Genomic DNA, 16,190 nt, shown 5'->3' with positions numbered 1-16,190 from the left:
CCAAACTGCTCCGAACGACATAGAATTGTATTTAAAGGAACACGATACCTCACCAAATACATAAAAACGCCATTAAACCCCGTTTGCTCTTTGTTTTCAAAAAGAACTCTTACTGTCCCCACTTAAAACGAATCTCCCCTTATATTGGCCAAAGGTTTTTTTCCTTGTTTAAAAAATCTTTTTTTGGTTAAAAATTGAAAAATTATTTTAAAAATTCGTCTTTTTGAATAGTGTCGATGGTAGGTTGTACTTCAGTAATAATAAGCAGGATTATCTTTCGCATAGAACCTCTCTGTATAATCATCATCTTAGAGGACTTTATTACATATTAAAAGATTATCAAATTAATGCCTAAGTAAACACTGGACCGGAATTGTACCTTTTCATAAGACGGTTCTCACGAATCTCTTAACTCACAATGCGCCCCAATTAATGAAATTTCAAAACTACAAATTCGCTTCGCGACATCCAATCGACCTTGAACGATTACCGATTTCAGTCTTAACCTTAGCTGCTCTATTAATCCAGTTCAATATTATCGTGGAATCCGACCAGAATATTACTTTCTCAAATTTTATTTTTAATAATGTTATAAAAGCCTCATAAAGTTTCAATAAAAGTAAAGCTGCACAAAGTTCTAGTCTCGAAATGGAGGTAGTTTTGAGTAACGCTACTCGTGACTTTGAGCACAATAAATCAGATAAATATATGAGGCGAGTACATGGTTTAAAATTCCGTGGTTCTGAAAATAAAATATCTGTGAAGTACGTAATTTTAGCGAGCCTATCGTCGCTGTACATTTAAGGAATGACGAATGTAAGTTGAGTGGTGAGATATCGATTACGAGGTACCGATAGTAAGACCCTCTAATGATCACTCAATTGATCGTCTTCTTTTGGTCATCGCATTCGAATCTGCGCCATTCTCTCCGTATTTTCAGAGAATCGGAAAAATGTGGTTTGTTCTATAGTTAATTTATGTCACCAAGCTCAATCAATCACGGAAATAAGCAAAATGTCTGATTACGAGATGCCATGATACATCACCTTATATTTCGGATAAATCAAAATTTGATCTTTCGATCCAAAATCACCCAGCTGCTGCGATTTTTATAGTTTTTGCTGTCGCCTCTACTATTTAGGAAGACGAGCTAAAAGTCTGTTACACATCTCGCCGAATATCGACTTGGCCATCGCTTGGTTCTCCATCACAAATGAACTACTCGAATTTTAATGAATGTGCAAGTTTTATAATGTTACCATAAAGAGTTATCATTTTGTCAATCTTCGAATCTTTTGCAGCTGCCATTGCCGAGCGTTAGGGACCTTAAATTCTTCTGGTAAATCCTAGTTGTTTATCAGCTTTAATTGCTCATGATAATCCTGCCATGATGTGGACGATTCTATGGGAATGGGATCATCCATCCCTAGTTTCATCTTCCATAATTTTTGCATCTTAATGTTTGCAAAGGTGTTTTAATTCCTAAAGGGTCGTACAGTTTTGCTACCTGAGAGAAAATAGTTATCTTAGAAATCATATTATAATCAGGTTTCAAATTGACATCAAAATTCAAAGTGTCCTCTTGGCATTACACCTTACCCCTAGCGTTCTCGTGGTTCTGTCTTCTCCTATTTTACGTTTTAAATTATCCAAACAATCTGGTTGACCTTCATTGTGCTTTGGGTCGTTAAGTATCTATTTGAAAAGAAAGACCCTTGCCTTAGAGTTTAGCTAAATAAGATCATCTCTGAGCTGCTTAGCTTCTTCGAATGTGTGTCCTTGAGTGAAACTCCTGAATTTGATTTTGTAAAATCATCAAATACAACTCTCAACTTCAGAATTTTTCCACCTGAACGCTGAGAGGATCCCTTCAATAAATTGCATGAAAATTTATGACAATGTACCAGGTTTGTTAGAATAAGGATCTAAAAGATTTATATTGTTATGAATCCTTCGAACATACTTATTGATAGAAAGGCTGGGCTGACCACTTGTGATTTGAGTATGTACTAGGAAATATAAGTCGGAATTCTTTACCTCCTGAGCATTCATGACTTCTATAGAAGAATCTAACTTCCTTCTTTTTATTTTTAAACGTTTTGCTAAATCTTTAGTGATAATGTTAGGTTATCATTAAGGGTTTATAAAGGACTTTCCTGAGCTTTTCCTATCAGTATTTAATTGTAAATTACTACCTGAACTTAAATTCTGTTTACCTTGCTCGCTAGACCCAGTGTCCAAAGTTTCTAATTTTTGACATAATTCTTGCTAAAAATGAGCAAGTTCATTAAATTTAGGCATCTCGATACCTTTCACCGATCACTCCCACTCCTTTCGGGATTCCTTATCAAGGCTCGACGCAATTAATTAAATAAGTGGCGTATCCCAACCATCGGTTCGTTTTCCCAAAACATTTAATGCGCGCACGTGTTTAAGCATTGTGTCTAACAAATTACACAAGCATAAAGCAGATTCATTATTTGTTGTTCATAAATCAAATAAGGATGCCTTCAATATTCTCAATTGCTCGCGCCGCGTTATCTGCTAGACACGATCTTAAATACCGTAATTTTTTTATCTTTTGGAATGTTTGGTCATCATGTATTATTTCTGCAAAGGTATCTCGAAAGCCCAACCATTCCTCGTAACTATCAGAAAAAGTGGGAGGATGGAATTTTGGTAGCGGAAACATTCATATTCATGAATTGTGCCAAGGCGACATTTTGGTAAACACATTTAGTACAGATAAGGTTAATATGGCATCACGTTAAATTATTTTGATTAGACATTGTGTCATATAGCTATTCACAGCACACGCCAAAAGTTTGAAATTGAGAAAGCAAATTAGTTGAATAAGTATACTGATAGACATGATTAATATGCATTTTATCAGTTTGTAGATTAAAGAACAAATTATTGTACTTATTAATAAAATGGATTCTATCAGTTTTCTTTTAGAGATAATCAATTTTTTTGCTAAAATCTTCCTGTTTTTAAAATAAAAATAATTATCAAAAGAGCAAGCATGTTCAGATTGGTCTGTATTATTATAAACGGTTCTACCACCCTTTTTGCATTCAGGTTTTCGCGTTTTCAATTTTCTACTAGTTTCGCCTATGTAAATATTCGGACAACATTTACATTTTATGAGATAAAAAACACATGATAAATTTTTTTGAGGAAGCTCTATTTCTTTCTGACAATCTGTTCTAAATTGAATATCACTAAGTTTTATGCATCTGTCAATTAAATTTTTGATTACTCCTTTTTTTGTTCAAAGAGATGGTGTGAGTTGTAATTCAAATATTGACCAAAAAAAGTTAGTATTTTATAGCATTAATAATAATAAGTACATCTTTTTTATCACTAACAAAACAAGGCAGTTTAGAGTGCTGTTTACCTCAATCTCATCTGTCAATTGAACCGACTCATCAATGCTCTTGAAGACATATTAGATATAATTGAAGATAAAGGAGACCCCATTGGATAACCTGATGTTTGTTTCTAATCAAATTTATTGAAAGAGAAAACTGTGTCGTGAAAAACTTTTCTGACTGAAAAAAGTATTTCGCTTTTTTAGATTTTCGTTAAATTCCTATAGAGATTTTATACTACACAATTATATACTACACAAAATTAAATATGAGAAAATGAAGTTATCAGTAATATTAGGTTTAAAAAATGGTTTAAAAACATTTCAAATAAATATATCTCAGTAGACATTGCTGAAAAACCATCTCTAGAAAATAAATTTGAAATTCCGTTTGTATTGTGTGAGTTTTATAAATTAATTTATTCAAAAATTAGCAATTTTATTAAAAGATCATCATTTCATAGGTTTCAACAATTTTAGTTTATGTTAGCGTTTCACGCTGGTAATGTATATTTTCATAACAAAAATATTAGATTTCAAAGATTAATAATATTTCGACAATTTGCATTTTTCAGGTTTGTTAGTGTTTTTTCAAGAATCTCAATTTTTTAAATAAAAATAATCAGATTTTAATAGTTCACATTTTTTGAACAATTATTTTAAGTTACATTAGTATTTTACACGGGAAATTGATATTTTTAGTAAAAAATCATCAAGTTTCAAAAAAGATTGATAATTTTGTACGATTTCAGGTTAACTTAACGGTTTCTTCCGGAAATATCGATATATATTTCAAAGAAATTATAAAATTTTGCGAAAATTTAAGGCTATGTTAAAGTTTCACATAAAATCGGTTGTTTGAAAAAATCTTCATTTAGATTCAATTATTTTTGTTTAAGACCATGTGATGAGTGGGTCACGTGACCAGATTCCAACCTTATACCGACACTTTTTTTATTTTCTAACTTATAGTCATACAGAAAGCCACATCGAGTTGAAAATTTGAGATACCAGACAAGAAACACTAAGAATGGTGCATCTGATCCTAAATTTATATAATTATGAAAAAAGTTTTTGTTGTAAATGATTTTGTTTGCTTTTTTCATAATTATTCAAATTTAGGATCAGACCCACCTTTCTTAGTGCTTCTTGTGTAGTATCCCAAATTTTCAACTCGATGTGGCTCTCCGTGTAAATATAAGTTGGGAAATAAAAAAAAGTGGCGTTAAGGTAGGAATCTGGTCACGTGACCTACTCGTCACATGGCCTTGTGAAATCACAAACTTGAACAATTTTCAGTTGCGTTAGTGTTTTTTGTCGTAAATTGACATTTTTATTTAAAAATGATTAGATTTTAAAACAGATTCATAAGTTTTGAAAAATTTTAGGTTATATTGCTTCACATTGTAAATTGGTGTTTTAAACAAGAATCTTTATAATTTGGACAAAAATTAGAATCTTTGATCAATTTCGGACTATGTTAGTGTTTTTCGTTGAAAATTGGTAACATTTCAAACATGTTCACAACTTTTTGTCAATTTAAGGTTATGTTAGTATTTTACACCGCCAATCACAAGTACAATTTCGGAACAATTGAATTTTATTAAGTTTTTCACCGGAAGCCGATTATTTAAATAAAAATTATTAAATTTAAACGAAGATTTATAATTTTGCAATATATTTGTTCTTCTTTATTCATAATGTATCTCCTAAGGGTTCACATGAATTCCATTCCTTACAATCAATACAAGTGAGCGATCGACCGAAAGTGAGAGTACAAGCGAGAGAGAGAGAGAGAGGTGGGGTTAGCGTCTAGACTATACTTCCCTTGTATCTCCATTATGGCAGTTTTTTTAGATGCATTCTTCCATTCTTTGTCATTCGCTCCTCTAGCACCCTCCAACTCCTTCATTCATTCTTCGCCTAATTTGTTCTCTCCTAGAATCATTATCACATTCTCTTTCCAACTTCCTTTATCATCCATTCCTCTCCTACAGCCTTCCCATACATGCTCCCATGTCTCCTCCTCTCATTTAAATATTCTGCACTGTCTGTTCTCTTTCTTTTCCCAATAAATCGCCTCCCTTACCTCGTTTCCCAATCCTAATTTTACTATTCTAATACACCTTCTCTCTCCTCATCCCTTTTACTAATACTTTGATACTCCTTCCTTTTTTAGCATCTTATACCATTCATTATATTTCGAGTATATCTCTAGCATTAAATAACTTCCTCCTTTCTTCTTCCAATTTCGTTAATTCTATCGTCCTCCCTCTGCTTTCTTCTACCTCTATCAAAAAATTTCTCGCTAACTCGTCTCCCACTCCCTCTCTCAGATTCGTTTCAAATTTCCGCGCCCTCTTTCCCGCTCTAGTACTTCATTTATTTCTTTGCGCTTCTTCTCTCCAGGCATCCTCCAGTTTACCGTATTGTCGACCTTGTATACCTTTCTTCTAAACTCTCAATATCTCTGCTTTCTTTCCATTCCAATATATCTGCTCCATAATGTAATACCGGCCATACCAGCTGAGTTTTTCTGAGATTTTTAGTGAAGTTTGAGTTCAGTGGATTGTGGAAGTGTGTGGAAGGCTTTGTTTGTGAAGGATTGACTGAGTGATTCTGAGATTGACAATAGGGTGAAGATATTTCTGCGGATTGAGACAGATTTGTGTGTGTGGTAAAGACAAGGAAAACCTAGGCAGGTACCAGAACGTGAAGATAGATAGAGGCAAGGAAGCATAAAAGGCAGAAGAGTTTGAATTGGATTATTGGCATGAGGAGCGAGTAACATAGAGGAATAAACGAACTTAGATCAGAAAGTTTTAAGTGCACATAAAGGGGAGATCAACGAAATGAAGGTGAGGGGAAAGTACAGGAAAACGGTAGAAGAAGAGAGATTGAAGGCAAAAAGCGTGGGATCGATGGAGGCTTTCATCAAAAGGTAAAAAGGGGAGAGGGGGAGGAGTACAGATCAGGAAGCTATCGGTTCATGCTTCAAATATCCAAAAATGTTCAGATTGCCGCCAGAAAATCATATTTTTCTAGATAAAGACAAGAATAGTAAGGGGGCTGAAGGACATAAATGGCGAAACTAAAGATCCGATGAAAGAGGAAAGATTGAAAGAAATTTGACAAATTATGATGGAAGTGATGGGAGTTTATGAAGAAAAGCAGGACAAAAGTGGAGAGGAAATAAGAAAATTATTTAGGTTGGAAATGGCTGAACTTAGGAAAGAAATGAAGAAATGGGAAGAGGTCAGGGAAAAGTTAGAAAAGAGGAACCGAGAGTTTCGAGGGAAGTGGAGTGGGAATACGAAGAAGGATAGGCGGAAATAAGCAGAACAAAGAATAAAAAAGAACGATAGGAAAGAAAACAAGAAAGATAGTGAAAAAGAGTATAAGATTAGAGCGGAAGGAGCTGAAGTAAGGAGTGGAAGATACAAGAAAAAGGATTGATTCTAAAGTAGAGATAGAGGAAGTGAAAAGCGTGGGAAGGGAAGAGCAAAGAGGAGAGAGGATAGTACTGGTGAAACTAAAGCAATGGAAACATAAAAGGGAAGTGATGACAAAGCAGAGGATTTTATATGGAAACTCGGAGAAAATAAAGGATTATTTGACATAGGTAGAAAAGAAGAGGCAGTATAAGTTAAGGAAAATATCGATAGAGAAAAGAAAAAAGGAAAGAAGAACATGGGTTAAGTATGAGAGAATACAGATAGATGGAGATCGTGTGGTTGGGACGGATAAAGCCAAGATAGTGGATGATAAGGTAAGAGAGAGGGTCAAAAAACTAGAGGTAGATTATATTGATTCGGATTACATTCCCTTAATATTGGCATTAGAGGGAGAAAAAAGTAATAGCAATATGGATGAAAAAATATGGTAAGAAAAGCAGGAAAAGGGGATTGATCAAGGTCAGGAAAAAGACAGTTTAAAGAAAAGGTCAAAAGTATCAAAATAGGACAAGGGCATGTTGACGAGGAGATGGAAAAAATGACGGGAGAAATAAAAAGAGTATTACAGTGCACAAGCAAAGAACAAATTAGTAAAGGGGGAAATAGGAGTGGGTGGGATGAGGATTGTAAAAAGAGAAAAAAGAAGGTCAGAAAGAAATTTAAAAAGTGGAGAAGAAAAAAGTAATGGGGAAGAATATTAGAGAAAAAAGAAAGAATATAGTGAGCTGTGTAATCTAAGGAAAGAGGGAGAGAATAAAGGATTTGAGAAACAGGCGGAGAAGGCTCGGATGGAAGAAGAGGTTTGGAAGTTAGTAAATAGAGAGAGAGAGCAAGAAGAAAAAGAGAAAAACAGGATATTAAAATAATAGAATGGAACAAATATTTCTTGGATTTGCTAGGAATAGTGGAGAGAAAAGTTTGAAAAAGAGGAAAATGTGGTAGAAAAAGAGGTGAGGAAGAGGACATAACAAGGTAAGAAATAGTCAAGGTGGTAGTAATAATGAAAGATGGAACGACACCTAGTATACAATTCATTATTGCATTGTCGGTCGAAGAATGATTTGATTTGGTGTTTCCAAATCTTAACATCATAGTATATATGAGATTCTAAATGAAGTGTGGAAATATGGAGATGCGGAACTTAAGGAATAGGCGTGGATAATGTGTAATAGAGTATGGAGATGAGAGAGGTGGCCAGAGTTCTTAAATTGTTGAATTTTTAGGACAAAAAGACAAATTTTGTATATACCGAACAGTTAAATTTGTAAACCGAAAATATAAAGCTTCAACAATAAAGTAAATTTGCAAACCAATAGTTAATTTTTTACCCCAAAAAGGAATTCAACAAAAGAGTTAAATTGTCAAAGATAGATACAGGTATCCAACCTAAACAAATAAATTTTCAGCAAAAAATGTAACAGTTAATATCATAATAAAAAAAATAGTTTTATTTTTAATTGAAAAGGAATTTTTAACATAAATAATTAATTTAGCATCTAACAGGAATATTTGTTTACCAAAGAAGATGAAAATTGAAGGAAATAAATTGTTTTTTTTTTACCAAAACTTTAATTAGGGTGGTTTAATTAGGGTGACGTACCTTCAACTGCAAAATTGAATTTTTAACGATGTAGTTTAAGTTTCGACCAAATAGTTAAATTTTGCATCATGTTGTTGAATTTTCAACAAATAATTAGTACCTATCATAGAAAAAAGTTCAAACTGAATTTATTTATAAATATTGTTCAACTAATCCACAGTTCTTGATAATTAGACAAATATGACGTGAAGGAATCACTATTAAGACATTTTTCGTTGATTCTGCAAAAAATAGTCTTTTCATGCAAAATTGGTCAAAATTTACATTTGTTTAAAAAATGGTTTCAATAATTAGATGTTTTTATCCATTTACAAAATGTTACAGCAAAGAGTCATTGTCAATAAATTTTACATTGATTTCGCTAAGATAATGGAAGTTTTTTTTAATGGTTAAAATGTTAAATTATTCATGAAAATTGTTTAAATAATAATTATATTTTTCATAAATTTGAACAAAATTACAGCTAGGAGTCACTCACAAAATATTTTTGGATGTAGCCGCAAAAAACAGGTGGATTCGTGAAATACTTTTGAAAATGTGAATTTGTTTGTAAATATTGTTTAAATAAATTGCAGTCATAGGTGATTTTTGAAAAATGAAAGCAACAAGTCCTTTATAAGATATTTTTAGTTGATTTTAACAAGAATAGAGCCTATTTATGCAACATTTTCTAAAATGTAAGTTTGTTCATAAAAATTGTTTAAAAAATTAACTTTCCTTATCAATAGACAAAATATTACAGCAGAGAGTCATTGCAAATTTATTTTTAGTTGACTTTGTAATACATTTCGAGTTGGTTTCGTAAAATAAATTTCACCTATTCGCGGAATATTTTTAAGTATGTGAATTTATTTATAAATATTGTTTAAATAAATAAGATTTATTAGTCATTTGTGGAATAATTGTTAAGACATTTTTGACTAAATCTCCAAAAAATTAGGCCTATTTATTGTGGCATACGAAAACTGTGTATTTACTTATAAAAATTATTTAAATAATTATCAAACAGCCACGATTTCTAACTTATCGCAATTAGGCATTCGGTTGTCTCATATTTTATACAAACATTATTAATTTCCAATAGCTAATCATTGCAAATCATGAGAAAATTCCTTTTCTTCATTAATTTGTTTAAAACATTATGAACGTTTTTTTTTCTTACTGTTATTCATTCGAAATTATTACTAGACAGTTATTACACTGACTTAAGCTCTCATTTAATTAATTTGAAGACTTTAAAAATCCGGTAGATCGAAAAAGTTAAGAAAAAACTATTGTTTATTTTGTTGTTAAATAAACAATTTTTGGTTGGTCCAAATAATACAAAACCAATTTCTTTAATTAAAGCAAATATTCTTTAATTCAAAGAAGTGTTGACTGTACACTTCTAAAGCTAAAAGCATCAAAATTTTACCATTTTTATATTTATAACGAAAAAAAATTAATTTTAGTAGACTGAGTAACAAACGGTCCGACGTCTGGCCACGTATTACTTTATCTCCTTAATCGCAAGACTTTACTTTCTTGATCTACTTTTCGGAGTGCTATTCATAACTATTGCTTATTATAGAACGCTACGAGTTCTGCAATTTAATAAATGCTATTTATGTGAAAAATAATCTGCTATTGAAAACTCATAATCAAAAGTTATAAATGAATTTTAAATCATTTTAAACGTTGTAATTATTATTTAAAACTCAAAACTGCACAAACAATAACACTGTTAAGCAGTAACAATGTTTAAAAAAATTTAATATCGCATTCAATTAAAAAAAAATTTCCTTCTTTGGAACTGAATAAAACTTTTTAAAATCATGAATGTCCATTTTTAGTAAATAATTAAAAACAAAAACTTTCCACCTTCTGTCTTACGAAAACGTAAATATTACAGCATTTTTCCCCCTTCAACACAATAAAAACACGAAATGTTCCTATTCGAATTCAGAAATAAATTTCAAACAAAACTTACCTTTTGTAATTCTAAAACCAATTCAATATCAAAATTTCTTACCTTTAATTTGAGTAAAAAAATTCCTCTTCCGATAAAAACAAAATTAAATATAAAAAATGTTGTCCTTTCATCATAGAAAAAATCTGGACAATAAAATATCAGCTTCAAATTTGATTTCATTAATTTCGAAATTTTTCGATTGAAAAATATATATTTTTCAAACTTTATAGAATAATTAAACTTTAAAAGTTCACCATTCTTTAATTGTTGAATTTTCAACGCCTTTAACTAGAAATAATAAAACTTCAGTTCGTTATTATTATATTCTAAATACTCTGATGTCCAACAGAAAAACTTAGTAAGACACATTTGCCACAGAGATTATTTTCCGAAACATGCGCAGGAGAAAATAACTTCTATGGCAAAATTAATTTTTTAGGTTTTCCTATTGGACAGCAGTACTGTCCTTTTTCAAAATGTTCCTAACCTATAACTATGTGATTTGAAACGTTTTCAATTTAAAATCGATTAATAATTATTTGTTACAAATTTCAAACACTTCCGTTTCAAAATGATTTATTATTGTTTCAACAAATTTTTAAACCTAATATTTAGAAATTTATGAATTAATGGATCGATTTTTAAAGCAAAAAAATAGTTGAATTTTCATATCACAAAATTCATTTTGAACCATAAGAAACAAATTGATAAAATAATTCAACTTTAAAAGTTCACTATTCTTTAATCATTAAATTTTCGATGACTTTAACTAGAAATAATAGAACTTCAGTTCGTTAATATTCCATTCTAAATACTGTCCTTTTTTAAATTTTTCCTAACCTAAAACTGTTTGATTTGAAACGTTTTCAAATCAAATCGTTTACTAATTATTTATAAAAATTTTAAACACTTCCTTTTCAAAATGATTTATTATTGTCTTAACAAATTTTAAAACCTAATCTTTATAAATTAATTAATGCATTTATTTTTAAACCAAAAAATATTTATATTTTCATATCACAAAATTCATTTTGAACCATAAGAAATCAATTTTTTTAAATTTAATTTTCCAATCAAAGAGATTAATTTTCTAATAAAATTTTAAACCTTCAACCAAAAAGTTAATTATTATCAAAGCAGTTTAAGTTAGTAAAAAAAAAATCAATCAAAAAGATGAAATAGCAATAAAAAATATATTATTTGATATTTTAACTTAAAAAATTTTAATTTGAAATTCATTTTCAGCGAAAATTTTTTTCTCCCAATAAAGTGGAATTTATAAAAAATACATAAACTTTCAAAAAATTAATTGAATTTTCAATCCAAAAAAATGAATATTCAACAAAAAATTTAATTTAAAAAACAGTGGAATTTGCAACCGAACTGTTAAATCAGAGTAAAAAAAAATCATTTCCAACAAAAAAATAAAAAAGTAGTTAAATTTTTAAAATAAAACGATAAATTTACAACGAAAAATGTAATAGTTTCAGTTTCAACTCAAAGAAATTATATTAAATCAAAAGAAGTTTCAATTTTTATAAGACAGTTTTATTTTTAGCAAAAAATTGATTTTCTATAACACCAATGAATTGTATACAAGATGCATTAATTATCAACGAAACAGTTAAAAGAAATTTTTCATAAAGTAGTTGATTTTTGAACAAAAAATGTATTAGTTTATGTTGAATACTAGAAAAATGATTACAATAAATCAAAAACAGTTCCATATACATACATACAATACCAACCAAACAGTTTAATTTTTAACTAAGAAGAATAATTTTCTACCAAAAAAGACCAATTTTCAACAAAATAAATTTATTTTTAACCAAGTAGTTGAATTTTCAACAAAGAAGATGAATTCTATTCTAAAAAATGGTTGATTTTTTACTCAAAGATTTAAATTTTGAAAAATTTACTTCTTAACCAAACAGTTTAATTTTCAATCAAAACTATTAAATTTTGAGGTAAAAAAGTAAGTAGATGAATGTTCCACCTAATAGATGAACGTAAAATTTTAATTATATAAATTAAAATTTTTAATATAAAATATGTTTATATGAAATCAAAAACAGTTTCATTTTCAACAGAATATTTGCATTTTTCACAACAAAAATTGATTTTTTACAACAACAAAAAAGAGTTTTAAACAAAATACATCGTACCAAATATTTAAAGTTTCATCTAAAAAATCAATTTTCTACCAAAAAAGGAATAGTTAAATAGCTGGATGGCCCCCCACCTCGAGCGCAAGTCGTCGGGTTATTTTTGTCAAGCGACGTCATAGACTGGCCCGGCCTTGGATCGATATGCGTGCTGTAACTATCTGTATACGCATTTGGGCATCATGCATGTCAATGTTTTTCAGGTATTTTTAAAGTAATTTTATTGACGCACGACGTGAAAAATATGACATTTTCTCGAAATAATATAATTTTCAAGCTAAAAATCAATATAATAGAATTGAAAAAACGAGTGAAGTATATGGCGGAATATGGAGTTTTGTAGCATGATGTCACGGTAAATAAATTTTGAACTAAAATTACGAATTTTTAAAAACAAAACATATTATTTTTAACAAAGTGGACATACCAAATTTTTAAACTTTTTTTTCTTACTGATTCTCAGACGCAATAATATCTTACGGTAAAAATTATCAAACTAATAACCTTAAAACATGAATATTTGTAGCTAGCGATGACATATTACGTGACATTAAAAGGGGGAGGAGAGGTTATTTTTTCGTTACGGTCTGTTATTGGGGGGGGGGAGTTGACCAGATTACGGAAATTTTCTAATTTATGATTTGTCTGCACCTTCAAATTTCTATAACCAAATTTTTAAATAAATAATTGTAATTTATCATAAAATTTATTTTTCAATGTTTCTAAACATTATTCACATATGAGAAAATATAAATTGTAGATGATTTTTTAATAATAAGAACTAATTCTCGATCTAATTCTAATAAGAAACTTATTTTAAAGAATTCAAAAAACAAAAGTTAGAAGCTTTTTAAAAATAATCAAAAATTTGAGGAGATCGCATTTTTTTAATCATTGCTGGGGAAATTTTAAATAATTTAGATTTTATTTTTTTTTTTTTATAATTTTAAGTTTTGAAGATTTCAAAATGTGTGGAAAAGGAATATAAAAAGACTTTGAGAAAATTAAAAATAAATTTCAGGATGTAAAAATATTTTTGGTGAACTGAATCTTTCAGGATGTCAAGATAATGAATAAAAGAGCATTGAAAAATTTATAATAAATTTTTTGTAATGAATTCTAACAAGATCAAAAAAATATGAAGAAATTTTTAATTATTTCTAAATATTTTTAAAGAGTCTGTAGAATATTTTGAAGCGAAATGTGGCAATTTGGCCATATATTTTGATGAAAAATGTATTTTTGAATGTCAGTAAATTTAGGATATAAATAATCTTGCAGAGTTTAAAAGAGAATAATAAGTTTTTTAATATTTGTGGACAAATTTTAAGTAATTGTTATTTTAAAAAATGAACTTTAAGGGAAAATTAAAAAAGATTTTTAACCATATAAAAAGATTTCCTAAAGTTTTGAAAATAGTGTAGAATATTTTGAAACAAAATGTTTCAATTTGTTAGGATTACAAAATTTTTTAAAAGTTAAGCAATCGAGTAAATTTAAGAAATATTTAGCTTTCAAACCAATTTTCTTTAAATGCTTGGGAAAATTAAGAAGATTATAAGGCAATTTTCTCAGATTTTAAATCATTTTTAAAAATGGTGAGATCATTTTTGAGTCAATTAGAAATATTTTCAAAAATTTAAGCCGGTTTAAATAGCTAAGAAATATTTAAAAACATAGAAACATTTCCAAAAACTTTTAAATATTTCTTGATTCCTTTCAAACTTCTAAGAGTCCAAAAAATTTATTATAATTTTTTTAAGAATCGTATACAAATTATATTTATATAAATTTAAAAACAAACCGATAATACTTATTCTTTTGTTCTTAATTCTGAGACTTTAATTTAGGCTCGAATTAAAGTTTTCAAAAACTTTTAACATATAAATGGTTATTTAAAATGTTTATGTTTTATTATTACTAATATTATTTATACTCCTTATCATATTGACAAAAAATTTAAATTGGTGAATTCCATGTAGTACTTAGATTACGTAACTTCAATATTTGTATGACTACAAAATTATAGAAAAAGCATTTCGTGTTACATCCAAATATTGCTTTATTGAATTTAAAATAATACTTCATCTTAAAAAACCGTTTTCTTTTGATTTATAAAACGCCTATTACGTTTAAACACTACCCAAAATATGTTACGAAACCGGGGGGGGGGGGCTTACGTTCGGTCCCGTGAGGGGGGGGGGCAAAAAAAGATGGAGCCTTTTTTCTAGAGAATAATAATATAGTAAATATATAATAAATACAGCTATAAAATTCATATTCCCAAATATTTAAAAGATTACAGAAAGATTTCATAAATTATCTAAATCAACATTTTCGAACAAGATTCCAAGTTGTTTCTCCTTTTTCTTCGCCGAAGTAAAAAAACCTTATTAAATTTTGAGATTTCATAAGGATTTCATAAAGATTTCAAATATGTCGAAAATATTTTGGATAGCTTTAAAAGATTTTATAAAACTTGCAATAATTTCTCGAATATTTCATAAAGATTTCGTAAGTCATCTAAAATTTGTCACAAAGATTCGACACGAATTTTAATGACATTTTGAATATGCCGCAAAGGCATATTTTTAAGGACAAATATTCACAGAGATTACCCCAAGATTTCGCAAAGATTTTTACGGTTTTTCAAATATTTCGTAAAGGTTTATGGTAGATTTAAGAGATATCACAAAGACTTCTATTATTTGACAAAGATTTCAAATATTTTTCTAGGATTTTTAGAGAATTCACAAGGATTCCACAAATAGTTCACAAAGACTTCTGTTCTTGTATAAGGATTTCAGTGATTGCAGAAAGACTTGAAATATTGCACAAAGATTTTTAAATAATTCACAAAGATATAACAAAGATTTCAATGATTCTTCAAAGATTTCAAAAAGATTTCCTAATGATTTCAAAAAGATTTCGAATATTTCGCAAAGATTTGTACAAAATTCAAAAAAATTTGAATGATTTCCCAAACATTTTATAAAGATTTCAGGCATTTTGCAAAGATTTTTAATAGATTTCAAAAACTTCAGAAGGACTTCTATTATTTGACAAACACTTCAGATGGATTTCAAGGATTCAGCAATGATTTCAGAAAGATTTCAAATATTTTGCTAGGATTTTTAGAGAATTCACAAGGATTTCAGAAAGACTTCTATTATTAGATAAAGATTTCAAAGATATCCTATTAATTTCAGAAATACTTCAAATATTTCTCGAAGCTTTTGAAAGAATTCACAAAGATTTAACAAAGATTTCAATGATTCTTCAAAGATTTCAAAAAGATTTCCTAATGATTCCAAAAAGATTTCGAATATTTCGCAGAGATTTGTACAAAATTCAAAAAAATTTGAATGATTTACCAAAGATTTCATAAAGATTTCAGGCATTTTGCAAAGATTTTTAATAGATTTCAAAAACTTCAGAAGGACTTCTATTATTTGACAAACACTTCAGATGGATTTCAAGGATTCAGCAATGAGTTCAGAAAGATTTCAAATATTTTGCTAGGATTTTTAGAGAATTCACAAGAATTTCACAAAGACTTCTATTATTAGATAAAGATTTCAAAGATATCCTATTAATTTCAGAAATACTTCAAATATTTCTCGAAGATTTTGAAAGAATTCACAAA

Source organism: Belonocnema kinseyi, chromosome 1, assembly GCF_010883055.1.
Source record: "Belonocnema kinseyi isolate 2016_QV_RU_SX_M_011 chromosome 1, B_treatae_v1, whole genome shotgun sequence".
NCBI lineage: Eukaryota > Metazoa > Arthropoda > Insecta > Hymenoptera > Cynipidae > Belonocnema > Belonocnema kinseyi.
The sequence above is the reverse complement of the archived record's forward strand: the minus strand, read 5'-3'. Positions refer to the sequence as shown.